We start from the raw sequence: 26,663 nt of genomic DNA on the forward strand, positions 1-26,663 counted from the left end.
ACAAGGCGGCGGTAAGGGCTCAGGTGGTAATGGCTGTGCGCTAATTTGTAAATTAGTGCATCGCCATTGACAGAAATAAAATTTCAGCCATTTTTGAGCCACAATAAAAAGTGGCTGGAGCACACAGGAAACCCACATATTAAAACTACCACTGGCCACATATAGAGCAGCTTAGTAAAAGGACCCATAAACAAAGAACCCAACAAAGACAGAAATCATTCTGCGTTTTTTTTAATAGTATTTGCGCCTTTACTTTTGTAATACGTGACATCATCTGACATGTCAGAAGTTATATGTTGGAAAAACTAATAGCAGGACCACAAAAGTTCAACAGAACGTACTTTATTCAGATCCAGGTTTTTGATCAGACTGGAATGTATCAGAAATTCTGATATTGTGCATTCAAGCCTGATCAAACAACTGGATCTGAATTAAGTACACTCTGTGGAACTTCTCTGGTTCATCACCACTCCTTTGTTTCACTTGCAAAGACATTTTCTTTTTTTGTGTGCTGGAAAAACTAATAAACTATTTTGGACCTAGATGTCTGAACACTAGAGCCAGCTTAAAAAGTTAGGGTCCCTTTTACAAAGCAGCGGTAGCTGTACTGCCATGTCACCATGCGCTAAATTGACCCTACTGCTTTGCTCGCTCAATAGATGTTTATTTTCTCTGAATCTGCCTTTGCTAATCAAGCAGCGGAAGCAGTGGCCCGTCTCATCTCTCTGGGCAAAGTTACATATGCCCTCCAAATATCTAGCTTTCCCAACCTTGAATCTGCTCATGACAGGCTTACACCGTCAGGCAGTATGGATCCTTGTAATTAGAAAGGAACCCAGTATGTAGTAGATATAATAAGATAGTTTATTACAATCTTACCAATGGTAATACAGGTAGGTTAAGCATTCACATAATGGAACCGCATATCATGGCACGTCCTCTCTCTCTAGCCTTCTGGAGTCTCCCTTCTCTGTTCGTCTTCTCCTCTCATCTCCTTCTTCTTCTCGTCTCGTCTGAACTAATACTCCTCAAACTGCTGCTTATATACAATTTTGGCCCTATTCATTTCAATGGACCCCAGCTGTCTCAACTGGGCTCCTAGTCCTTATCAGTTGATCAGAATGACTTCACATGTTCCCAAACCTTCCTGTAGCCCCCCCTTTGGATGTTCTCACCTGGGGTGCAGCTGACCCAGCACTATCTCTACGTAACCATAGCAACTCTTGCTTATGACGTCTTGCAGGTGCCAATCTCAGGATTGTTTATAGAGTAGATTGCCCCCACCCTTGCCAGTTCAGCACTTGCCACAGTGAAATGTAACTGTGTCAAAGGTGATCTCTGATTTTTACAAGCTAGCTCTCTTTTGTATCAGAGATGATTCTGATTTTAAGAAGCCTAGCTCTTATTATGAGCCATTGGCCTGTATTTTACTGAGAGCAAGGGCTAGCATAACTCTTCATAGACCAGCGGTAGTTCCAGCTTCCAGCGCACAGTGATTAGGACGGTAAGGGATCCCCCCAGGAATGGCCTCCCGGCAATTGTTTAACTTACCGCATGGCCATTTCCTAAGTTTTTTACCAGGGGTGGTAAAACAGGGCCTTGGTGCGTGACAAACTCATGTGCTAATAGGGCCCCTTTTACCGCCGTTCGGTAAAAGGCCCCCTTTGGAGAACAATCATCTTTAGTTAGGCATTGTTTGTTCCAGTCCCATCATTTTGGATCTTTACAATGCTTTGTTTCAGACAAAGATCTGGTTATTACATGAAGAGTTAATCAGGATAGACTTCTAGCAAGATTGGAACCGGAATGGATACTCCATTTAGGTTCAATACACAGCTACTGTATAGAATAGCATCATTTTGTTGTGAAGGACTTGTTGTTTTCCGCATTATTAGTTGATTGATGTATTTTTCAGCTCTGCTGTGTGATTGGCTTTTGATTGTTGCTCTTTCTTTAGAAGCATGTACAGATTGGCACTGAACACTTGTAAGCTCCTGGGTACGGGAACACTCGAAGAAAACTCTTTAAATAGCAATGAGCTCTGCAATCCAGGGTTCAGCTGCTTGTTTCTAACAATCACTGGAATAAATCCCCTCTTGGAAACATTATGTTACGCTCTCCAGTCACAACATTTTGTAGCAAAAGTCCTCCAAAAGTATTTCCCAGCCCCTTTCTTACAGACTCTATGCTCTAGTACACTCTGCACTAGCTTTGTCCAAAACTTTATCTATATAATTTAAGCACTGTGTCTGTTTATGGGTTCCACATGACAGCACTTCTCCAGTTAACAGCAGGGCATTTTAGCCTCTTTGGGAACAGATGACCAGATGATGAAAAGCAAACGCTGGCGCTAGAGGCCATTAGTGCTGGACTAGTGCTGCGTTTGCTTGCGTCCCAGGATCAGAGCCGGCAAGCACGTGTAACAATGTGCTCGCCAGCTCTGAATACTAATAGCATGCAAATGCATGCTAAACAGGGACATTAGAATTCCTCCGCAATGCTCAGCAGGCAGCGCACCAAACTAGAGCACTGCTACAGTTGTAAACCCTATGTTAGCTCGGAGCTGGCGTTAGGGTTTACAGAGCATTGGGGAGGAATGGGGAGCCCTGTCCAGCATGCATTTGCATGCTGGCAGGCTCCCCCATCCACCCCAACAGATGACCTGAACCTGACAAAAGCCCACCCCTGCAGGATCCTTGACCCCCCCCCCCCCCCCCCCCCAGCCTGTGGTCAGGCAAAGCTGCCTTCAATTTTGTTTACTCTCTCCAAAAATACTAGGACTAGGGGGCATGCAATGAAGTTACAAAGTAGTAAATTTAAAATGAATCAGATAAATTGTTTCTTTACTCAACATGTAATTAAACTCTGGAATTTGTTGCCAGAGAATGTGGTAATGGCAGTTAGCTTAGCGGGATTTTAAAATAGGTTTGGACGGCTTCATAAAGGAAAAATCCATAAACCATTATTAAAATGACTTGGGGAAAATACACTCCTTATTTCTGGGATAAGCAGCATAAAATGTATTGAACTTTTTTGGGATCTTGCCAGGTATTTGTGGCTTGGATTGGCCACTGTTGGAAACAGGATGCTGGGCTTGATGGACTTTTGGTCTGTCCCAGTGTGGCAATACTTATGTACTTAATTATGACAAACAAAATCAAAATACAGAAAAAAATATTAAACAACTCTGCTAATGAGGGAATCCTCTCCAGTTCTTGTCAGCATGGTCATTACCAGAACCATCCACACATAGAAGGTATTTTACTTTTAGTATACCTCTGACCACACATTTCCTGCTCAGAAAACGAAACACACATTTACTATTTCTTATTGGAAATAGGGGAGTTTTGAATTCAAACAGCTCAAAGTCCTCACCAGGTTCTAGCAACTCCATATGAATTTCTAAAGAATCAGGATAACTACATAAGTACATAAGTAATGCCACACTGGGAAAAGACCAAGGGTCCATCGAGCCCAGCATCCTGTCCACGACAGCGGCCAATCCAGGCCAAGGGCACCTGGCAAGCTTCCCAAACGTACAAACATTCTATACATGTTATTCTTGGGATTTTGGATTTTCCCAAGTCCATTTAGTAGCAGTTTATGGACTTGTCCTTTAGGAAACCGTCTAACCCTTTTTAAAACTCTGCCAAGCTAACCGCCTTCACCAGGTTCTCCAGCAACATAAGTATATAAGTACATAAGTAATGCCATACTGGGAAAAGACCAAGGGTCCATCGAGCCCAGCATCTTGTCCACGACAGCGGCCAATCCAGGCCAAGGGCACCTGGCAAGCTTCCCAAACGTACAAACATTCTATACATGTTATTCTTGGGATTTTGGATTTTTCCAAGTCCGTTTAGTAGCGGTTTATGGACTTGTCCTTTAGGAAACCGTCCAACCCCTTTTTAAACTCTGCTAAGCTAACCGCCTTCACCACATTTTCCGGCAATGAATTCCAGAGTTTAATTACACGTTGGGTGAAGAAACATTTTCTCCGATTTGTTTTAAATTTACTACATTGTAGTTTAATCGCATGCCCACTAGTCCTAGTATTTTTGGAAAGCGTGAACAGACGCTTCACATCCACCTGTTCCACTCCACTCATTATTTTATATACCTCTATCATGTCTCCCCTCAGCCGTCTCTTCTCCAAGCTGAATAGCCCTAGCCTCCTTAGTCTTTCTTCATAGGGAAGTCGTCCCATCCCCGCTATCATTTTAGTCGCCCTTCGCTGCACCTTTTCCAATTCTACTATATCTTTCTTGAGATGCGGCGACCAGAATTGAACACAATACTCAAGGTGCGGTCGCACCATGGAGCAATACAACGGCATTATAACATCCTCACACCTGTTTTCCATACCTTTCCTAATAATACCCAACATTCTATTCACTTTCCTAGCCGCAGCAGCACACTGAGCAGAAGGTTTCAGTGTGTTATCGACGACGACACCCAGATCCCTTTCTTGGTCCGTAACTCCTAACGTGGAACCTTGCATGACGTAGCTATAATTCGGGTTCTTTTTTCCCACATGCATCACCTTGCACTTGCTCACATTAAACGTCATCTGCCATTTAGTCGCCCAGTCTCCCAGTCTCGTAAGGTCCTCTTGTAATTTTTCACAATCCTGTCGCGAGTTAACGACTTTGAATAACTTTGTGTCATCAGCAAATTTAATTACCTCGCTAGTTACTCCCATCTCTAAATCATTTATAAATATATTAAAAAGCAGCGGTCCTAGCACAGACCCCTGAGGAACCCCACTAACTACCCTTCTCCATTGTGAATACTGCCCATTTAACCCCACTCTCTGTTTCCTATCCTTCCAGAGTTTAATTACGCGTTGGGTGAAGAAAAATTTTCTCCGATTTGTTTTACATTTACTACACAGCTGGCTCACCTGAAAGTCCAACATTTCCTCTTCAGTGTCTTCTTAGATTTTCCAGGGCTGAAAAGTCTCCTCCCTATGATGTGGAGTCATGATATACCACTTATGCGTTCAAGGAAACTATGGGGTCCTTTTACTAATGTGCGCTGAAAAATGGCCTGCGTTAGCGTAGACGGGTGTTTTGGGTGCACGCAGAATTATATTTTAGCGCACCTGCAAAAAACGCCTTTTTAAAATTTTTGCCAAAAACGGACGTGCAGCAAAATGAAAATTGCCGCGCGTCCATTTTGGATCTGAGACTTTACTGCAAGTCATTGACCTAGCGGTAAGGTCTCACACGGTAAAAGGGCAGTAATGGTCTACGCGTGTCAAATGCCAATGCGTGTAACTGCCGCGCGCCAGAAAATAAAAAATATTTTTCAGACGTGCATAGCTGACGCGTGTCAAAATTGTAATTACTGCAAGGGCCAAATTGTAACCAGGCGGTAACTCCAATTTAGCGCGTGTTGGACGCGTGTAGGCACCTACACGGCTTAGTAAAAGGACCCCTATTTGTCTTCATTGCAAGTCTCATAAAGAGCTTGTTGCACAAGGTATGGTGACCAAACAACTCACGGAATATCTAAACAAGTTCTCAATATTACACAACTCCCAGTCAGGATTCCGCGCCAATCACAGCACTGAAACCGTATTAGTTAAACTCATGACAAAACTCAAACAACTGATAGCAACCGGGAACAACATACTACTGCTACAATTCGACATGTCAAGCGCATTTGATATGGTTGACCATGGAATTTTATTACACATCCTCGAATACTTCGGCATTGGAGGCAACGTTCTCAACTGGTTTAAGGGGTTCTTAACTACACCCTCTTATCAAGTGACATCAAATTCGGCTACATCAGCTACATGGACACCCGAATGTGGTGTTCCACAGGGATCCTCTCTCTCACCCACCATATTCAACCTAATGATGACACCCTTGACCAGACTACTATCTAATCAGAACTTGAACCAGTGGTGTGCTGGTAAATTTTTAACAACAGGCTCTCTCCCCAGTCTACCTCGGCACCCTCCCCCTCCCCGTCCACCTTGGCACCCCCCATCCACCTTGGCGCCCCCCCACCCACCTCGGCGCCCCCCCAAAATTGCAGAGCTGGCTATAGCCAGGGGGGGGGGAGGCAATGCATTACTCTCTCCAGGAAAAAAAATTAAATGATCCCAGGTTCCAATCTAATTCATGTTTAATATGGGATAAAATGCCATAAATAAGTAAATAAATATAAACTTTTAACGTTCAGCACCTGATTCTCAAAGTGGACATATTCCAAACACTATAATGAAAATAAAATTATTTTTTTCTACCTTTGTTGTCTGGTGACTTTGTTTCTCTGATCATGCTGGCCCAGTATCTGATTCTGCTGCTCTCTATCTGTTCCCTTGACTCCGTTTCCAGGGCTTCCTTTCCATTTATTTCTTTTCTTTCCTCCTTTCTTCTTCATTTCTGGTCCTCCACAGACTTGACTGTCCAGTGGATCTAGCTTCTTCCTATTTTCTCCATCCATGTGCAGTTTCTCTCCTCAATTCCTTTTCCCTCATCTAATCTCCTTCCTCTATCTTCCCTCCATGTCCAGCATTTCTTCTCTCTCCCTTCCCTCCCCTCCATCCATGTCCAGAATTTCTCTTGCTCTCCACTCCATCCATGTCCTGAAACTCTCCTCTCTTCCCTGCCCCCCTCTCCCCATCCATGCCCAGCAAGTCTTTCCCCTGCCCCCTCTCCCCATCCATGCCCAGCAAGTCTCTCCCCTGCCCCCTCTCCCTTTGCGGAAAAAGGAAATGACATCAGAATGATGTCAGAAGGCGGGACTAAGGGCGCGAACATCACCGAAGCAAGCAGGGGAAGCCTGGAGAGACGACCAGCATGCAGCAGGGCTTTAAATAGTGCGCGCTTCGATGGAGGTAATTAAAAAAGACAGATGGTAGCGGGAGGGGACGGTGGGGGGAAGGACATCGTTGGACATGTTTCGGAGCTGCAGGGGCGTTAAGCATGGCCTGTGATGGCACCCTCCTGCCATGCTTACCTCGCCTAATGGAGCCGGCTCGCCCCCAACAACAACTGGCTCGCAAGAGCTGTCAAAATTTAACAAGCGGCTCTTGCGAGCCGGACAGAGCCGGCTCCAGCACACCACTGACTTGAACCCACATATATATGCTGATGATGTAACGATCTTCATCCCATTCAAACAAGATCTAAGGGAAATCTCCAACAAAATCAAGCAAAGCCTACACATCATGAACTCCTGGGCAGACGCATTCCAGCTGAAACTTAACGCAGAAAAAACCCAATGCCTTGTACTCACTTCGCAACACAATAAGAATAAATTCACCACCATCAACACAACTAATCTAAACCTACCAGTATCAGACACCCTAAAAATTCTTGGAGTCACCATAGATCGACACCTAACACTTGAGAATCATGCTACAAACATAACCAAGAAGATGTTTCACTCAATGTGGAAGCTAAAAAGAATTAAACCATTTTTTCCAAGGTCTGTCTTCTGCAATCTGGTACAATCACTAGTACTCAGTCATCTGGACTACTGTAATTCATTATACGCTGGTTGCAAAGAGCAAATACTTAAAAAACTCCAGACAGCCCAGAACACAGCAGCCAGATTAATATTCGGTAAACCAAAATATGAATGCGCGACACCACTACGAGAAAAACTACACTGGCTCCCACTTAAAGAACGCATCACGTTCAAACTTTGTACCCTAGTCCACAAGATTATCCATGGAGAAGCCCCAGCCTACATGTCAGACCTAATAGACCTACCTCACAGGAACGCAATAAAATCTTCTCGCACATTCCTCAATTTTCATCCTCCCAATTGTAAAGGTTTGAAATACAAATTGTTGCATGCGTCCACCTTCTCCTATATGGGCATGCAGCTATGGAACGCCCTACCACGCAACCTGAAAACGGTCCATGAACTGGCCAATTTCCGCAAACTACTGAAAACCTATCTCTTCGAAAAGATATATCACTAAGATCAACACGTGTAACTGCACAATCTCTAATATAGATAGGAATGTCTCATAACGTCTTTTGGTGTAATACAACCATGTACTTCACCACCATGAGTGGGATAGCACGGGGTACAAATGTAAAAAAAAAAATATATAAACCAAATGTATATTTTCTATTTTCTATTTCCAATATCCACAATGAATTGTAAGCCACATTGAGCCTGCAAAGAGGTGGGATAATGTGGGATACAAATGCAATAAATAAATAAACCTTGTTCCTCTCTACTGGCCTCTCCTGGCTGGGGAAAACTCCTGCTCTTCCATCCTGGCAGGTGGATAGGCACTCTTTCAGAATTTCTTCTTGAGCTTCTAGATTCCCCCCCCCCCCCCTTAAAACCTGACTTCTTCTGTTGGTTAGGCTCCTATCCTTATCCTATTCCTGGCACATCCCATCATTTATGATATTGCTGTTTCCCAAATCTTTCTTTCTGTGATTTGCAGAATCAGCAATGCTCCAGAAAAAGGAGGACAGATTAAGCCAGTCCGGGTTTTAGTTCTAGTGCTTTCAATGGAAGTAAAATCTGGACTGGCTCAATCTTTTTTTCTGGAGCCATATGGTAACCCTACTTTCAAGCCCTATGTTTTATTTGACAATTGTATTAATGTAAAGCTAAATACCATTGTGTCAATCTAGTATTGGAGTTTTTCATCTGCATTATCCACTGGAGGAGTGCATGATTTGTGACCAGGCTAAATAAAAGTTCTCCTCACAAAATATATACTGGGTTTCAATGGCCTATTGATGGCTAAGCATTCTTTTTCTACTGTTTCATAGTTGTTTTCATGGGAAAACAATTTCCTACTCAAACATATTACTGGGTGCTCTTTCTCCTCATTCTCTTGTAAGAGAACTGCCCCTAGCCCTTATGTAGAAGCATCAGTTTGTAAGATGAATGTTTTAGAAAAGTCTATGCTTATCAATATGGGTTCTTGATACAAGCTTTCCTTCATTTGCTGGAAGGTCCTTGTTTTCTCTCCCGCCCATTTTAGCCTGCTCACTGCTGCAGCTGGAAGTCCTTGAACAGATGGGAAATGTGGGCTGCTCCCAGGCACTGCCTGTGGAGGATAGAACAGGCTTCCTGAAGAACCATCCTTTCTCACAGATACCACTTGGGGCAGCCCATATTCCCCTTCTGCTCAAGGACCCCAGGCTGCTGCAGAAGCAAGCATGCATGTGTCCTGCTCCTGAGTACTGGAGGTCAGTGCATTGCGGTAGGGTGGGGGCGGGCTGGGGGGAGGACTTTTGGATATCGGCTTCCAAAATTCCAGCACAGCCAAAATTATTGCTGCTAAAATTTCTGTGCCCTGACATCGACACTGAAATGCTGACTCCAAAATGACAATGGCCAAAAGTCCTGCTTCATCCAGCAACTCCTTTGTTCAAACATTTTTACTGAGTTTCAAATAGTGCAACAACTAAAGGAGAAATAAACATTAAACAAAAAATCAAACAGAATAATCAATTATCAGATTGAACTAAATAATCAATTAGTTCAATCTGTAATTTGTGTGGACTAGGATACAGTAACTCCATTTTATAACATAAAACTTCCTACCACTGAGGCTGGCATTACTTCCAGACATACATCAGTGCTCATTCTCTGATAATTAAACTCAAATATATAGCACAGATTGTGAAAGAAACCATGGATGATCTTTATAATAGTTTGTAAATCTGGTATCCAAGTTCCCAGATAGCACCTTCTCAAGAGGTTCCCAAATCAGATGTACATTGGCTGTACAGTTAGTTTTTCTAGCAACTATACTCTCATACTGATAAGTGGTGCATACCAAACTCTACCAGTAGTGATAGTCAAGGGCAGTTGTGAATTTCCAGATCAACTTGTTAGTCTCACTCACACACACAAGGAGTGACATGGGCTGCACGTACTGCAGCAGGACATGTTTATCCACTCCTACCCTAGCTGACATAATATTTAACCTTCTTTCTGACCTGATTAGTCACTTTATTTTCTAACTTCTCTTACTCTCTTACCTATCTATATGTTAACCATCTCTCTGACCTCATGCGCAACTTTCTTTAAATTAGTTGCCTTACTTTCTTACTCGCTTACCTACCTACATGTTCCATCTTTGTTTATACCCTTCACTGTCAATTAAATGTTCTATTGTGTATTGTGTTGACATTGGAAGCAGTGTATTATGCCATACTTTGTATTGTTATTTGAATATTTTTACTGCTGTAATGGCCTATTGATCATGTTTGATTTATTCTTACAGTACACCGCCTTGAGTGAATTTGTTCAAAAAGGCGGTAAATAAATCCTAATAAATAAATAAATATTGATATCTTAACACCAGTGCTCAAGGATAGTCAGAAGTTTGCTTTGCAGCCCAGTTAACCTAGAAACTTGTGAAGTGTTAGACCTCAATATATGTTATAAACTGGGTAAGAGACATTATTTGATAAATATCACCCAAAATCAAGGCCTGGAAGCTAGTTACTGGAGGACATTCATATAACATGTGCCCTAAAGTACCACGACTGTTATGGCATCTCCAACAGCTATTTGCAACATTTTATCTAGTTTTATAACTCACAGAGGCATCCACAAGGCTCTATATGTAAACCCCCTTAGTGATGGTATGATATAATTACATTACAATTTAATAATTGCAATTAAATGCATAAGATGTTACTATAGTCACAGTTAAATGTTGTGATGTTTCCCCTTTAATTCACACCAACACAGAGAGCTAACATTTTAAAATATTTATTTATCTGTTTGCAACAAGAATCCAATTATAACTATTATAATAAGATGTTCAAATGAAATGTTTGTTATAAACAGTTGTTGCAACAATCCAGATGTAATAAGATTGTAGTTATAAGGGAATAACAAAATTAAGTTGTCTAAAGTGTCTAAATTTAAAATTGTTCACCCAGTTATATATTTCAATGTTTAGTTTTTTAAGTGCTTTGCATTTTTAGCTTAAAATCAGATTTTAAAATCACAAGCATTTGTAGCTTCAAGGAACACTTCCAACCTGAAATGTGGATGAATATTACAGTAGAATACTTTTACTAAAATTCTCAAATATTTTACAGATGTAAGAATTGGTTCTTTCTTTTAAAAAAATGCTTCTTTTCATAGATTTCAACAGACCAGGATCTCTCAGGAACTCGGGTAAGTATTTGACTAACAAATGATAAAACCACAATATCACAGTTCACTTCAGGGAAAACACTGAAATAAATGAAATATGTAAAATATATCAGCTGTAAAAATATGTGTATACACAAATAAAACATTAAACTTGCAAAAATAAACCTATTTTCACTGTCTTCATTCCTTTCTTACAATGGATACCAATAGATGTAGTTCTGTTCTCAATCAGGAACCAGCAACTTCATTGATGAATCAACTGTTAGCTACTATTCTATCTAAACAAAATAAAAGGAAGCAAAACCTTATCTTTCCTATGTGTATTTAAGCTAAGTCAGTGTCTTCTTAGGCTAAGGCCCTGTATGACTAACTCATTTCCAAAAGAACAGATAAACATTAGTCCCTAAACTAAATTTCCCTTAAAACATTATTTTTCAAATAAACAATCAACTCAATGGGATCTAGTGGCGACCCTACCATTATGCCACCTGAGACGGGGACTCAGGCGGCACTCTTGTGAGACGGCATTGCCCCTGTTATTCTCTCTTCAACCCCCTTCCCCGAAATTACTTTTTTTCTTTTCTTTTCTTGTTTTTCAAAGTAAGGCGGTGGCAGCGACTTCTATAGGCTGCCCTGATGCCAATCCCAGCCCCTTCTCTCTACTGCAGGTGGCCACCTCTGTGGAAACAGAAAATTAAATCTGAGAGGCGGACACCTGCAGTAGAGAGAAGGAGCTGAGACCAGTGGCAGGGCAGCCTATACAAGTCACTACCGCCGCCTTAATTTGAAAAACAAGAAAAGAAAAAAGTAAGAGTTGCTGCCACTGCCTTCTTTTGAATAACAATAAAAGTATGGAAAAGGTAATTTCAGAGAAGGGGGTGGGAAGGGAAGGGTGGCAGTGGAGGAGCCAGGGAGGCAGCTCATTTTCTGCCTCAAGCGGCAGATTGTCTTGGGCCGTCCCTCACAGGATCCAAAAATATACTCACATAAACCTAACCACTCTCAAAACTGAATTTGTATTTAGTTATAGTCTTTGAAGAATAGAAAACTATTCCTCAATAACTCTAGCAGTAATCTCACAGAGGGCCCTTTTACCAAGCTGCAGCAAAAGGTGACCTGCGCTGGCATCAGCGCATGTTTTTGATGCGCGCCAAGGCCTCCTTTACCACATCGGGTAAAAGGTAGGTCTTTCTATTTTAAAAAAGAAATGGCCATGCGGCAAGTGAAGCACTTGCCTCACAGTCATTTTGGTTTGGGGGGGGGATCCCTTACCGCCACCCATTGAGGTGGCAGTAAGGGTTCCTGCACTAACCCGGCGGTAAGTGGGCAGCACATGGCACTGCCCAACTATTGCCGGGTATGATGACATGCTGGAGTTGGGAACTACTGCCAGGGTGCATTGGTAGACCAGCGGTAGTTCCTTTTTAGCGAGCGGTAAGCCTGCGACCACCGCTTTGTAAAAGGGCCCCTCAAAGACTATTAAAGTTCTACTGCTGTTAATTTCAAAGCCCTAGCACTGCCAAAAGAAAACTACAGGACAACTAAAGCACTGGAATTTCAAAGCAGGGACTTAAGCTGGGACTGTTCTTAAGATTCAACTAATAAGTCCCAGCTTAAGTCCCAGCTTTGAAATTTCCAGTTCTTCTAAAGAAACATCTTAGGACCCTGTTTACTAAGCCACGTTATCATGTACATGCGTTAACAGTGTACGAACCTACAATATCCTTATAGGCACCTACACAGCACCGCGCTAATTGTAGGCGTGTTAAAAATGCTAACGCACCTTAGTAAACAGGTGCCTTAGTTATCAAAATTATTTCAGACAACCAAGAAATCAATTAGAACAGAAAAAGTCAGTTCAGCTTTGCCTTACAGAAGTTCTCAATCTCAGATCAGGCACGGCAAACAATAAGAAGATATTTAATTCTAAGACTTAAACGTCTTAGACCTTATTTCCAGAGGGAAATATTCCATAACTTGATACAATCAATGGGTCTGAGCCACGCAGATTACTGCAATGGAATATATGCGGAATGTAAAGTACAGCTTATGAGAAACTCCAGACAGCCCAAACACAGTTGCCAGGCTGATATTCGGCAAAACACGATTCGATAGCACTAAACCTCTCCGATTAAAACTGCACTGGCTCCCAATCAAGGAACGCATTACCTTTAAAATTTGCTCTTTAGTCCACAAGATTATCTACGGTGAAACACCAGGATACATGGTTGACTTGATAGATCTTCCGACCAGAAATAGAACCAGAGCGTCATGTACCTATTTGAACCTCCACTATCCAAGCTGCATTGGACTCAGATACAAATCAACCTATGCATCCAATTTCTCCTACTTAGGTACACAAATGTGGAATGTACTACCAAAGAATGTGAAAACGATCCATGACCATCTAAACTTCAGGCGATCATTAAAGACCTATCTGTTTTGCAAGGTCTACCCTACTGACCCAACTTAAATGCCTCAACTCTGCAATGCATCAAAACCTTACATCGAATTGGACATTATATGTATATTCCTTATTTCCTTGACCCTTATTGTACTTGTATACCCTAACCTTACCTGACCCTTATTTATACTGTATTGTTTAACATCTACCGGACCTGGCGATCACCTTAACGGTATTATGTAAGCCACATTGAGCCTGCTAATGGGTGGGAAAATGTGGGATACAGATGTTACAAATAAATAAATAAATAAACAACTCTCTGAAGGTTTAAATCAGAAAACTGATCAAGCTATGAATCAGTTAAAAATTCCAGTTTTCACACCAAACTGTAATGATTCAATGCTTACATACAGTTCTGAAGAAAATATATTTTCTTTCTTAGTATATCACATTTCTTTCTCCAGCACAGAATACAGAGTTAGTTTTACATTTCAAAATGACACTTTCAGAAATTTAAAGATTTCCTCTTAAATATTCCCAAACTTATTAAATCATTAAGATTCAAAGAATAATACCATAATTTTCCTTTTTCTCTATAAAAATAAACAGAATCAAATCTGTTTCGGTAGTTCAGTAACAATTTAATACCAAAATAAAATCAAGAGTTTTTTTCAAACAGCTTCAGTCATAACCTGTTCACATACCATGCAAACCTCATGACACCTCAAAATCAATGATAATTAAACAAATTCAGACTCAAATACTTTTTACAGACCCAGCTATTTTCCTCACAGCCGTCTGTCTCAACAACCAACTGTTTCTCTTTTTTCAAAAGCACTCCACTCTTACTGTTATCCTCGTGACAGGCACATGGTTCTAGAACATTGCAGCATTACCAATTAAACCTCTCCAAACTTTTAAATCCTTCTTTTCAAACATTAAAATAACATTTCATTTAAAATCAACACATATCCATCACACACATGTTTACCTTTGTCCTGCATTCAGTCTTTCACATGCACACCTCTCAACACTGCTTCATTTTACTTCCAGAATCAGTTTAAAACCACCGGGATCCCAGCAATGTTACCACTCACAGTGCCATTTACTCTTAACATATCAACATTAACCATTTTATCCACACCTTTTCCACTGAATTGCTTAAACTCTTGCACTCACTTACACTTTGCTATACAACAACTTCCCAAAGCCTCTCACTAATCCCAATTCTTCCTGTTAATCTTTTCTTGCCTCCCATTTTGCCCACAAAGCTCCAGAGAACCCTAGAAGTCTTCAAAAATTCAGCCATAATCTATTTATGACCCACCATGCTATTGCTTGTTTCCTCTCTGCAGAGCCTGGCCCCCACCTTTTCATCAGGATCTCTCAGCCAATCATAAAGCTGTCTCTGGGCTTTTATTCACTCCATCCTCCATCTGGGGAACACACTGTCTCCGTGAACAGGCACCCCACTATTCACACATGCACAGGCAATGTCGGCCTCATGACACCGTGGTAACTACAGCACTGAGGAGTACCACAAGACCCACAACCCCAATGTAGCTTTCACTGCTCTATGGCTACCAACAGCCTCCTTTTCTCCTCTCTGATTTCCTTTAGATTGTAAGCTCCTTTGAGCAGGGACTGTCCTTCTGTTGTTTATTTGTACAGCACTGCGTAACCCTAGTAGCGCTCTAGAATGTTAAGTAGTAGTAGTAGTACCAACAAGACCCACACCCCCAATGTAGCTTTCACTGCTCTATGGCTACCAACAGGCTCCTTTTCTCCTCTCTGACTTCCTGTTAGTGCCTTCCAAAACCGGAGCTGACACCCCCAAACCTTGGAGCACGTTTCATACACTGCTCCAGAGCACTTCCAGTTCGCAAGAGAGCACCATACAGCCGGTTGCTCCCAGAACACCTCTTATCCCAATTTAGTGAGCATAATTTATTTATTTTTTCACCCTAGTACATATGTATGCAAAAATTTGAAGATGACCGCCAGCTAGCTGGCATGGAGCCAACAAGCTCCAAGATCACAGACCAGGTCGACCTCGTAACCAACACAGAGGCGAGACCGCAAGTGCCTCAAAATGAGCAAAGAAAATAATCGACACCAAACAGAGCAACGGTGGGATTCCTACCGACCACTGTAAGACCGCAACCTTATCTGAAAGCTACATTAGAAGAGGAGGACAGTACAACCAGGTGGAATTTTCACACCAAACAGGAACTGGGGATGACACCAGTGGTCTTCGAAGCCAGGAAACCAGCAAGCAAATAACCAGTGCCTCCACAGCAAGGGAGAGATTGCCCCTGACAGCTTTGGCAATCTGCACAAGGAAGCCAACCAGCCGGGAAATAATCAAGTGAGGTGAAAAATGGCAACCTCAGAGCCAGGCAGAGAGGAAATAAGCTCCCACAGTGAGGGAGAGATCCCACCGAACTGCCACAGACAGCCATGGCAATCAGGTCAAGGACTTTGGAACCAGGGAAGGGAAAGGAGAATTGGCTCTCCACAGTGAGGGAGAGACCTCTCCAAGCTGCTGTAAGGCTAGCGCTGCAAAACTCAGGAGTCTGGTTCAGAGACTACCTCCCAGAGGTTGGCTACTGAGCAGCTGAAGCACAGCGAGACAAAACTCCCGAACCGTTCTCCACACAAAGACCGGATAGACTGAAAGCATAGGGACAGCATGACACCAGACGCACACTGCAAACTTGAAACAGGAATAGTTCAGGGAGTTGACCATACAACCTGATCACATCCTACGGAGGCAAAACCAAAAAAGGTGGAATAATAGCGGAGAGTAGATTAAAGAGGCAAGGCCAGACAACATGCAAGCCAGGGGGACCCACGTGGCAGTACTGCACAGAACACTAAAGGGAGAGGCACAATCAGAATCCAAGGCAGAAAACAAAAATAACCAGCCCACATACACACACAAACACCTCAGAACCCCACACCACACAATACAATCACACGCGTTCACCCCTGCACCATAAAAATCGACTAAATGGCCAACCTAAGAGCATGGATCCTCTACTGCACAATAACAATGTGGATAATACAGATACCAGCAACAACCCCAAATGAATGGAGCAAAATACTAGTTCACATCACAGGAAGAAGATGATTAATCCAACAACAGGCAGAACCCAATCACTACCTACACAACAACCACAGAGGCCAGACTAACAATCAGCAACATAAAATCAAGCATGAACGACACCCAACAAAACCACAACAGCAGTTACAGACAGACCATACAGACAACTACAACTGTAAAAAGCACCAACATTAAGCATGATACGTATGTCCCAATACCTATAATGTATATAAAAGCAAGATCAGTAGTAAACAAGACAACACTACTAAGAGACTAGGATAGAAACAGAAGAACTCGGAATACTGCTTATAACTGAAACCTCACACACGACCCTGCAATACTAGACTTATGCCCACCAGGATACTAATAGTATATATCAACAGAATCAAAAAGAGGGGAGGAGGCATTGCAATAATATACAAATCTTCCTTCACAGCAGAAGCTGTCGCTAAACACCATCCCAGCAATCGAAATTCTGGCATGCAAACTCACACGACAAAACACTAATTGACCAATTATGCATCTCACTATACTACTGACCCCCAGGATGCTGGGACAGTCGCCCAAGAAGATTTCACGGACTTCGTATCAAACATCTGCACCAATCACCCAAACTTCCTACTATAGGTGACATAAACCTGCACCTAGAAAAACAAAACGACAACAAACACCAAAACACTAACGAACTTCATAAACCAATAGAATTTCACAAAGCACAAGGAGTCTCATCATACACAAAAGGACACCAATTAGACATACTAGCTATAGATTCTCAACAAATAACAACCATGTATTAAATGTATTAACAAAATGACACATGGGGAGAGGTACCATGGTCAGACCACAGCAAGCTCACATTCACATTGAAAATGGAAAGAAAACAACAAGAAACGAGAACCAAGAATCCCACAAACAACCACAACCAGAGGGAAGTGGACAACATCATATTCTGGACAACAACAAACATGAACTCAGTGACATATCACTCAAGGATGATCATTTCAAGAGAAACTGGCACAAAAACAAGTGAAAATATGTTAAACAAAATAGCACCACTTAAAACAACAGCAAAAACAAAAATACAACCAAGTCCCTGGTTTAATGACGAACTACTACACATGAAGAAACTATGCAGGAAAACTAGAAAGAGCATGGGCCAAAAACAAAACAGACCCAAACAAACCATGTGGAGAAAAGCCATAAGAACATATATCAACAGCGTAAAGAAAGCAAAAACAGAACACTACAGCGCATACACGAACTTCTACCAAAACAATATGAAAAAAATATTTGAACTCATGAACAAACTGCCTGAAAACCCAGAACGTAATAGTGACAACTGAAACACCACCAACTGCAGATGAACTGTGCACAATACTCAAAAACAAAATAGCAAACACAAGATCAGACCTTGTGAAATCACAACTAGCATCACAGACTACCTACTAGACTGTAAACAAACAACCACACCATGGCAGAGAGAATATGGACCACTTTCAAAACACCCCCAACCACACTAATAACAAAATACACGCATGCATACTGCCTACTAGACAAATGTCCCAACTACATGATGAAAAACCAACTGGACAGGTTCATCAAACACTTCACCAAACACATCACATACATGTTTGAAAGCGGTAAATTCCCAAAAGACAAAGGGGACATAGTACTCACACCTATCCCTAAAACACAACCAGCAAGATCAGTGAAATCACAGACTACACCACACTGCTGACCAAAACAATGGAAGGCCTAGTAACACAGCAATTAATGGATTACCTGACAAAATACTCAATTCTTCATACCACAGGTTTGATCGAAAAGAACTTCCAAGCACACCTGGATAAGCTGCCTATACATGTTACATCTTATGAACTCCAGAAAGAAGCTCTCTTTGGCACAAAGCAAGTACTACAGTGAGCATTAGCAGTAAATTTGAGAGACTGAGATCATATTCCATATGCCCTGCCTTAGGAGTGAGGTTCAATCCTGTCATGGTATGTGCAAAACTTAAAGCAAAGCATCAAAAATACATTGCCAATAATTCTTACAATTTGCATCGTCCTGCAACCCCACCCAGTTACCATTAATTAAGATGGAGAAAAAAGCCTCAAACTTAAGTGACAGTGCAACACAATTTCAATTTTCAAGCTGTCTTCAGTAATATCATTGGCAAAAATCTCCATCCTTTACAAAAATCATGAGGGTTTAACAGGTCAAAACACCCAAAGAACACATTCCAAAATGCACTAGGAAAAGTGTCAGTTATCTGTAATGCTCATCCAAACGCTGTATTCCATCCACGATGTACTTAAATCATATCCATAAATCAAAGCATGCAGCTCTTTCACACCATCCCAGGCATGCAGCAATCCATACAGTCCCTACAAAAGTCCTTGTTTTCGCCAGTTACAACTGGCTGCTTCAGGGGATGATAAATTCCAACAAACTAACCCATTTGGAGAAATTGCCTCGGGAGAAAACATTTGCATTCTGATATAGGCTGCCACAGATAGCAGTCTATTTCAGTTGTCATAGCCCTAGTGATTGGATGGGCTGTAGATATGATCAAGGGAGATGGCAGAGAAGTGGAGGCCAGACCTGAAATAGGGTCTGTATGTGAATAGGGTCTGTATTCCTGGTTAGGAGGCAAGTTTGGAGTTAGTGTAGATTTGTGTACGATATCATCCACAATTATCAGGCCTTTAAGCAACATGACATTCAGGGTTTTCTTTTTCCATCTGGACCATAGTGTGGTTTCTCATTACAACTGAACACTGGGTCCCCATGTTACAGGTGGACATCAGGGCTGTCTAAAACCAAGGGTAATTGTGCATTGGCTGGGGTGGCATGATAGCATGTTCTCCAGTCACAAATATATCTTACAGTAGGTGCATTATTTTACTGTTGTTATAGGGATGATAAATAGCTGATACTATCAGGGGATTGTAAAGATATGTGACAACTTAAACATGAACATGTTGTGTAGCCGAGGCCAGCATATTACCAAGTAGTGATACATGGTTGATACATGCAATTCCATGCACTGTCTATGAATGGTAAAGCTAATTTGTGTGTATGTGTGGAGGGGAGAAGGGCTAAGAACATTTAACTGAAGATTGTCAGTGATCCTCTCAGAGATAGATGCACATGGTTTTTTCATAACTGTTCATTCTCATGTGGGCAGATGGTGGTGTTGGATTGTGTTATTTTGTCTATGTTTTGGCAGAATTATATAGTTGAGGTTACTATGTTCTGAACAGATATATATCATGTACTCATTCAAAATTTGGAAGGCAAATAAATATACCCTTGTGTACAGTGGAAAATGTTATCTGTTGTCAGCATGTGTGGAAAAGAGGGCACTCAGAGGAGTTGTAACTTTTGATACTGTTCTCATGATATGTGTAGGTTACAGTAAGCATATAGGCCTGTATTTAGTACAGGGTGCACACTGCCTCAATGCTAATCATGTACAGCACATATGTGGAATATTGCTACAGTAATATAAAGAGAGTGGGAAGTGGACCAATGACTCCAGGGAAACGGGATATACGATTTCAGAATACCACTTAATAAAGTGGTATTCTGAAATCGTATCCCGTTTCCCTGGCGTCATTGGTCCACTTCCCACTACTCTTTACATTGCTACATTTACGTGGGAGTGAGTGTTCATCCACGTAGGTGGATCACCTTCTCCATATTGCTACAGTAAACATATAAGCAGTCACCTTCAACTGTCCTGATATCTGGATACTGGGAGAACACACAATAACAGCTGTGCACACTGTGCCTTCAGCAGCTCTGAGGTGATGCAGGTTTGAGGTTAGTGCTAAATAGGAAACATCACTGTTATAGAACCTTATAGAGAATAGGCACAGGGTCGCATGTACCTCATTCACAAAGTAAGAAAGTAGTTATAAATCTATATATTAAGCTACTTTTTCATACCAAGGTACTAAATGGTGGAATTCCTTGCTGAAAAATAGATGATCCCAACATGATTATTTGGTTTTTCATAAGTATTTGAAATCTTTCCTTAAACATTTCTGTCAATTGTTCTGTTACATACCTATTCTCCCTTCCATTCTCCCCATTATGCTTTATTACTGAATTCTTTATATATTTATGATTATTTCCTTATTGATATGTGTGGGTTTATGTATTTTGTATCATATTTTGTAATTACTTCTTTTTAGCTTGTTAGCCACATTGAACTCAAAATTGTACGGGAAATGAGGGGTATAAATGTCATAAATAAATAAATAAACAAATAAATAATATGCAGATTTTCCTTTTGCCCAATGATTCACCATCAGGAATTGTGTAAGTCTTATTTCTCCCATCTTACATATACCTCCATAGTGGAGAGATCAAAATCCTAGTGAGTCTCCCTATGCCCAGGGTTCACATTACAGGGGCATAAGAGAGACCCACTGAAGTGGGTGTATATATATGTTCTAACACAGTACCTTGAAGGGGGTAGGGATGTAAGTGACTTGCATGTGTGATGGGTGTATCTGCCTGACATATTATTTATTTATTTATTTATTTATTTATTTTAAAAACCGTATATACCATCTAATTAACCATCTAATTATAATAAGGAGGAATATATACCAGTTTGAATGCATGGAAACATGACCCAGAAAGACATCCATTTCTGCAATGAAATATGACATCTCTGGTGAACTGGTAAAAATATATTTATATAAAATGTGAGGTAAAATATTAAATCATAAAGGTTTTGTCACAAAAAACTATGATATATTTTTAAAATTTAACAGCTATGTGCAATCAAAATAACACAATATGAGGTAGATATTTAAAGTGATTTAAATGCCCAGAAGAGGCTACTGGTTGTTTAAATCACTTGTCTGAATCTAAGTGGCAATATTCAGTGGCAATTAACCAGACAGTGTCACGGAATGTTGTCACAGAACAGCCTCCACCTAACTGGTTGGGTTAGCTGTAGGTCAGGAATGGAGACTGGGTGGAACATGGACCTAGTCAGTTAGTGGCGATATTCAATCCACAAATAGCTAGGTTAAACTCTAATAAGGTATGGCAGGCCCCTATCCTGATCCCCCTCCTACCCCCTTCAAAGAAAGTCCAAGGTTTCTGGAGCTCCTCCAGCCACCCCCCCCCCCCCCCCTCCCCTGGGCCTACCTATAGAGGTCCCTGGTGGTCTAGAGGGAAAACAGGCAGGACCAATGCCCACTCACTCCTATCTGGCTCCAGCCTTCTATCTAAAATGACTGCTAAGACCTCTAGCGACAGCCTCATGATACTTAAAAAAAATGCTGACTGTTGCGGGCTGAATATTGACCGGTATTATAACAGAAGAAAAATATTATTCCAAAGTGAGGGAGAGGGGTGAGATGGGGAAGAAGTAAGACGGGAAGGTGAGAGGATGGAAAGACAATCTCAGGTGAGGATGATGCTGGCATGTTCTGTGGAAAATGTTAGGCTTCCCACAACACCCAACAGATCACCAGATCACCTCCAGGTCCCCCTCCATGGCCTTTAGTTGGTGGTCTATGCCTTTCCACATCAGGCCAATCTCTTCCACCAATGCCTGGAAATCATCGTCTTCAGGGTTAGTCCAAGGGAGATTGCACTTTGAGCTATCCCTGGAAAGGGTTGCTGGCATGCATTGAGTAGAGAAGCTTGTGCCTTATGTGGGTATAAATGTTCCTCTTTGTTGTCACTGAGGATCACACCTCCTGATGGGGGGAGTTGCTCCTATGGGGGTTGTCCCAGCAGGTAAAGGAGAGGTAGTTGGGTGGAGGTGAGGGACAGAGGCTGAAGTGGAGGGTTCATCAAGAGCTGGGTGGGAGTCCAGGGTGGGGGAGGAGTAGGTTGAATGGCAGGAGGCTGGCCAGCTGGCTTATCTGCCTCCAGTAGCTGCTGCTGGGCCTCGTCTTTCTCCTGTAGTTGCTCCTGGCCCTCTCCCTCCTTTGCAACCTGCATTTCTTCCTCTGGAAGAGTTCCTGCTGATGTCACTCAGCTGTGAATACAAACCACAAAGGCACTTGTGAATTTCATGATCTGTGCATTTTAAGCAGGGGAGATACATCATTATCCATCATTAAGCAGCTGAGTGATGTATGCATGATAGTGATTGGCACATTGATTGTTTTCTGGGCCCTGTGTGGCCATTCATACAACTCATACATATTGTAGACTCAGCATGTATGGATGGGGTTGATGGTGTAGGCATTTAGGCCTCCCCACCACCACAGTCCCCTTACATGCTCCTAGGCTGTCCAAAATATCTAAGAAGCTTTGGGGTTCTATAGCCCCTCTAAGTAAAAGCCCCATTCAGGTGCACTTGGTGAAGTCTCTGTGAAATACAGTCTCCACTGTCAGATGTCCCAAGGAAAGTTTGGCAGTTCAATGTAGGCCTTTGCATACAGGGACACATCTTGAAGGGTTATTCATCTTGTAGTGGAGCTAGCAGGAGCAGATAGAGATACCCCGCATCCAATTCCCCACACATCCACTTGGTGGAGGACACACTATTAGCAAAAGGATTCCAAGTACCTGATAGGAATGTGCAATGGTGGAAAGACAAACAGTGGAATGCTGTCATGGCCCTCTTATTCATACACTCACTTTTCAGTGGCTTGTTACTGACCTGCCTCCCTCTGCAGCTCCTCTCCGATCCTCTTCAGATACTACAGCTGTTCTGTTTTAGATAATGGGTCCTCTTGCACAGGTCTTCAATCTGTGTGGACAAGAGGGGAGGGCAGTAGAGAGAGGTTGAGTGACTATTTCTACACATGCCTTCAACTCAGCTGGTGTACTTTTCCTACTTTTATACACATTCTGCAAGACAGTACCCTCACTGATATAGCATGTCAGAGGGTTGCAGCTCACTCAAAAGAATTGTCCTGCTATGGGGGAGGTTCATATTATTTATACAAACATGGTATTCATACAGTGACGACAGTATGTGTGCTTGCTATTTGGGAGGTTAGGTGGTAGGCTGAAGTTAAGGGTTTATTTAGGAGTGGGAGAGATACTTGCTGCCTCTGCCATACATTAGGCTGTGTTGATAGCCTTTGTGGCATCGAATAGTATGGTTGACCCTGCACATGTGCTGAAAGTTCCACCTCATCTTCCCAACTCTGTTCACCACATCTGCCCCGGCTCACTTAACCTCACCTATAGCTAAGGGATAATTCAATAAAGGTTGTCCAAAGTTAGCTGTTGGGATGATGCCTCAGAGAAAAACTACATTGGCTCCCAATCAAAGAACGCATCACGTTCAAGATCTGTACCCTGATTCACAAGATTATTCATGGAGATGCTCCGGTCTATATGTCAAATCTTATAGATCTACCACCCAGGAACTCTAAAAAATCATCTCGTACACTCTGAATCTCCACTTCCCCAGCTGCAAAGGACTAAATATAAACTGACACATGCATCCAGCTTCTCCTACATAGGTACGCAGCTATGGAATGCACTACCAACTGCTTTGAAAAAATGCACAACCAATTCAACTTTCGGAAATCTTTGAAGACCCACCTCTTTAATAGAATATACCATAATGATCCATCCATTTGAACATTAGTACATTGCCGTGTTTACCTGTTGTCCGATATTGATATCTTTATACATGATGCTTTTATATACTATGCTTCCCATATTCTTATGAAATTATAACTGTATATGCCATTCTGTCGTGGTGACCCCACGATGGAGCAATGTAAGCCACATTGAGCCTGCAAATGTGTGGGAAAATGTGGGATACAAATGCAATAAATAAATGAATAAATAAATGCCTTCTAAGCAAGCACTTATGCCAGACAAAGGCTGGTGTAAATGCTCATGCTCAAGTACTATCATTTAGGCACGCAAATCAATAAATTCTATAACCACTCACCTAAAGCCTGAGAATGTCCCTGACCCACCCATGCCCCTCACATGGCCAAGCCTCCTTTGGAGTCACACGCAAGATAAGTTAAGCATGCAGGTTACAGTATAGGAGCATAGGGTAGATCTGTGTGGAACTGCCAATGACTGCCAATTAACGCTTGTTAACACAAATAATTGATTGTTAGCACCTATTTAGCCAATTAGTTTATACACAGGTCTATTATCTGTGCCCAAAATTGTGCGCTCAACTTTGGGCAATCTATACAGAATCCAGCAGCTAGTGGTCTATAGGTCTTCCTCCACCCCTTCCCAGAGGTATTCATGAATATTCACTGCATAATTGTCCTTACAGTTTGGGCCGTATGATTGCTATATGTCACATGTTTTACATTATGTTAGATATATGTCCTGTTTTTGAAGGAGTGGATCCCATTGTGCTGTCTACTGCTACCTTATGGGATAGCAGACAACTAATCGAATCAATGCTTCAGGGGAGGGGGCTGGTGACAGACATCACTTCCTATCATGTGACTAATCTAAGATGACAATGAGTATGTAAAACAGGTAGTGACCCTATGAGCACCACCATCTTTGATTTGTGCAACCCATAGTTTCTGCCACCTTGAAAAGGTAGTGTGGAAAGGACAGAGTTATGATTTCACCACAAGGGTGCAGTTTTGGTCATGGCTATGATATTGATGTCATCAAAAAGGGCAGGTCTGGGGAAGGATAAGTGGGGTTGGGTGGAGAGTGGGCATGGCTTGGGAAGAGAGTGGGCAGGGCTTAAGTGGATCCTCAATTTCGATTGGGCATGGCCACCTGTTAAACATATGCAAATTAGGTTTGATAAAAGTCGGTGAACCTTACTACTCATTGATTCTGATCACATTTTTCATGAAAGGCAAACCAAAGAGAAGAGAAGAGAAGGAAAGTGGTTCCATCAGTAGGAAGACATTTGAGCACATATTCCTGTACACTGCCTCTCTCACCCTATCCCTTATCTCTGCACTCTACAAGTATTGGTGAACAGGCATGACAATGGCTAAGGGCATCGAAGCTTAAGAGTGCTAAAAGTTTGCCTCACTGGATTGTCTCTTCACTGCACCTTTCTCCATTCCCATGGCTTTCTTTACTCAGATCCCTCTGCCCTGGGTGCAGCAGCAGCTTTGCAATGCAAGATGAAACACCTGGAAACAGGAAGTATTTTGTCTTGAGTTTCAAAGCTGCTGCTCAGCCCAAGGCAGAGGAAGCAGGGAAAGGAGACCCATGGGCCGGGAGGAATATAAAGAGGAGTAGCACAGCAGGCAACTGCTACCTTTGAGTGGCCCTGGGCATTTTGCTAGTCTCAATCTTTGGTAGCTATACCCCTGCTGTGTCAGGTGTTCTGTCCTTTGACAGCCTTGCCTTAGTTATAGTAGGTTCCTGAAATGTGTTTAATGCGTTACTGCAGATCTGTCTGTAAGTTAGAAGAGCAATGCATTATGTGTAATCAGTGCCGTAGCGAGGGTGACTGACACCCGGGGCGGTTCGCTGCTGCGCACCCCCCCCCCCCCCCCCGGGTGCAGCACGGTGCACCCCCCTCAGCGCGCGTGCACACACACCCCTGGAGCGCATTCTTACCAAAGAGGGCGGGCGGGAGGGCCGCTCCGCCCCGAGTGCACGTCGCTGGGAGCCGCGTTGGCTCCGCTTGTTCCCTGCTTTCTCTGCCCCGGAACAGGAAGTAACCTGTTCTGGGGCATAGTAACCTGTTCCGGGGCAGAGAAAGCAGGGAACCAGCGGAGCCAACACCCCCACAGCGGCGTGCACCCGGGGCTCTGTCTCATTGGTCTTTATGCTCTTGTTCTTTGGGCTTGAGATCCCTCTTGCTTTTCCCCTTGTTCTAGCTTTGAAACTTTCTCCATCTTGTTTTCTGTCAGTACTTGGCCTGATAAACTCCCTGAAGAGAACTTGGTTTTTTACCTTGTAAAATATATCTTGTCAATAAGATATAGCACATTCCAGGCATCCATTTCTGAGCTGTCTCTGTCTGTTCATCTGTTTTTCACCTCAGCAGTAGAATTGTTTCCTCAGACTTCTACCTCCAAGCATGGTTTCAGCCCAGAATTGCGAAGTCTCTGTGCTATGAAGCACCCCTTCTGACTGTGAGTA

Source organism: Microcaecilia unicolor, chromosome 9 (assembly GCF_901765095.1).
Source record: "Microcaecilia unicolor chromosome 9, aMicUni1.1, whole genome shotgun sequence".
Classification (NCBI taxonomy): Eukaryota; Metazoa; Chordata; class Amphibia; order Gymnophiona; family Siphonopidae; genus Microcaecilia; species Microcaecilia unicolor.